Raw genomic sequence first — 2,896 nt, forward strand, 5'->3', positions numbered from 1 at the left:
GTCATGTGTACATTTCTGGCGACTCTCGTGGTACCGCATCCAACGTTTGGTGTTCATGCATAAATTTGTTCGGGCAAGAAATCTCGACGATTGAAAAGACTCGCCACTTTCACTAATTGAAGCTGGTGTTCATGTTGTCCACTGTAGTGGACATTCTGTATCTTATGAAATAAACTTTTGACTTCAACGAGACTTTTTTCTCAGCTTTTTCTGAATGCACTATAATAGAAAATTAAAAGTAAGCGGTGTTTACATGCGTAGATTTTTGTCATGCAACAAAGGGTTAATTGTCGTCCAGTGACCCTGACAGTGATTTCTACGATATAGGCTGCATGCAGGATGCAGAACTTGCAAACTCGGGGGAACTGTCTTGACTCGTCAGGATAATGCCCATTGCACTGTGGCTGGCTTGCAGATGCTCAGCGACGAAAACTTCAAAGTAAAATTAAAATATTTGATACGTGTTCTCCGATTCCGGTGTGTGGACATCGTTGACACTGCATACCAAGGAAACCAAAAATGTCCCTTTTGCGATGTCTCAAAATCATGTCAGTACTCCTTTAAAATTAAAGCAATTTCAACCACAAAATACACATAAGCGCAGCAGCAAAACATTGGTAAACAGCACTAAACTTGTAACAGCCAAAAGCAGGTGCAACTGAACAGTTGATATTGTCCCACACAGTGCAATTAAATTCAGGTGTTTTATGGAATCCCGGGTAGGCAAAATCAACGAGTTCCTCCACAACAGTATGTCTCACAATTGTGACCTGGTTATGGAATTACCAGAATGCTAATTTCGTCCTGCATGCAAAACGCACAATGAAGTCAGTCAAACATATGCATGCAGCAGCTTACCCTATGTTTCAGAAATTACGATAAATCGGAACATTTTCCAAGCATGTTTTTGACACTTTCTGCGATGCCGCAGTGGTTATTTATACCACCTGCACAAATCCTTATAAGTGAAACACACGGTGTCTTTAGAAATGTTCACGCATCCGAGGGCAAGCTTGTGAAGTATTTGCGCGTTTTCAAAACCTTTAGTACCGATGAAAGTGCCACCTGCATTATATGTTTCGTAGCAAGCCCACTTTTGTAGCTGCCGAGCCATTTGTTCTAGAAAGTCTACATCGTTATCAGTGCCACGGTACAATTAATAGGTCCCCAACTGCTGCAAGTTCATAGGTAGAAGGCAGGCACGTAGCCAGGATTTTTTTTCGGGGGGGGCCCAAGGCCTAACTGTTCGAAAGAAAGTCTTTTCATGGCAAAAAGAAAAAAAAGTTGCCCGGGAATATAAAAGGATGGACGAATTTCGGGGGGGGGGGGCCCGGGCCCCCCCTTGCCTACGTGCCTGGTAGAAGGGTATGGCACACCAGCAGGCGTTTCTTGTGTGAGGCGGTACCGGACATAATACACCTATGCTATTTAAAACTCTGCATGCCTTAGTTGGTTACTTGTTTTGTACTGAGCGCACTATGAGAGTATGTACTTACAAATGCACATTATCATTATCATAACCACTGCTATGCTTGTTAGAGCAAGCTTACTCTCTCTTTGCACTTTGAAAGCTCGACACCTTGGCAGACATCGCTTGGTGTTTAGTCAATGAACTTTTTTCCAGGCATGCAGCACTGCACTTTCCCCTGATGTTGGACTTTGGCAAGAGGATGCGCCAGCCAGCAAATGTCCACAGGAATGTGAATGCACCGTGCAGAATTTGCACATTTTCTCCAAACTTGCTGACTATCTTCTGTCCTGATCGGTTGGGACATGCTAGTGCGCACACCGTTGAACCTTCGGCAAACATTTCACAAGGATTTAATTGGCTTCAGCCCGTGGCAGGAGCACCAGAAAGATGGTAGACAAGTCTGCTATCTGAAAGGCTATGCCTTACCACCCTGCAACTGCCAAATTAAGCATAGCACACAAACTCAGTGCACAGATTCCAGACAAGGTAATTGAGGAGCGTTTCCCTATACAAATAAACTAGTTAACATGAAAAGTAATACCGAAGGATTCCAACAAAAATATGCAGATCTTATGCGAATTTGTCTTTTTTTTTTCGAACGTCGATGAATTTGCATGGAGGTAAAGCATCACCTTCGAGATTGGAGTCCAGGAACTCACCCTTTCCAGTTTTTTTCTTCCTTCAGAAACTAGGCAACTAACAACGCCAAATGCTACTTTGAAAGATGGTGACGATAATACTGAAACTTTCTGCAGTATTTGAGCACATATGGATCTGCGGTATGTGCAAAATCTATCTCATACAGAAACGTACCCATCCCTACAACATGCTTTCAATAACAAACAACGGAAGAAACTGTTGATGTACTTGATGTCTTGAGCCTCTAATTCATGATAGAACATAGCATGGAATGGAAGAATTTAGGAAGCTTGTACATTAACTGCTGACCTAAAACAGCCAGAAAATATTCCGGGATGTCGGTGTTTGTCATAAGAGCCATGCTAATACATGGCAATAGCAGAGGGTAATGAAACTGGCATGCTTTCATCCGGGCTCTTTGGCTCGCTCTTGCTAGTAATCTTAGCACTGTTAATGATTACAAGAATCTAAAAAGGAAATTTCCTTTTCCTGGAGGGCTATTGAAGACTGAATGACACAGTTATGCCCTGCCTTCTGTATTTTGCGGGCCTCGAAGATTTCGCATGTCAACTGGTCCGTAGTGGCGGAAAAGAATCCTCATTCTAGAAAATTCTGCGGTGTACCCGCAATCTTGGCAGTGCATTGCCAAGTGCGTCGAGCGAACATTACTTCTCGGGGAATTTTGATGCTCCCTCAGTTGCGAGTTTACGCGTCGCCCCGATTACCCAATGTAAACACTTCCACACTTCCACACGTACACAATGCCAATGGCACAAAAACATTCGT

This window comes from Rhipicephalus sanguineus, chromosome 3, assembly GCF_013339695.2.
Source record: "Rhipicephalus sanguineus isolate Rsan-2018 chromosome 3, BIME_Rsan_1.4, whole genome shotgun sequence".
In the NCBI taxonomy this organism is placed as follows: Eukaryota; Metazoa; Arthropoda; class Arachnida; order Ixodida; family Ixodidae; genus Rhipicephalus; species Rhipicephalus sanguineus.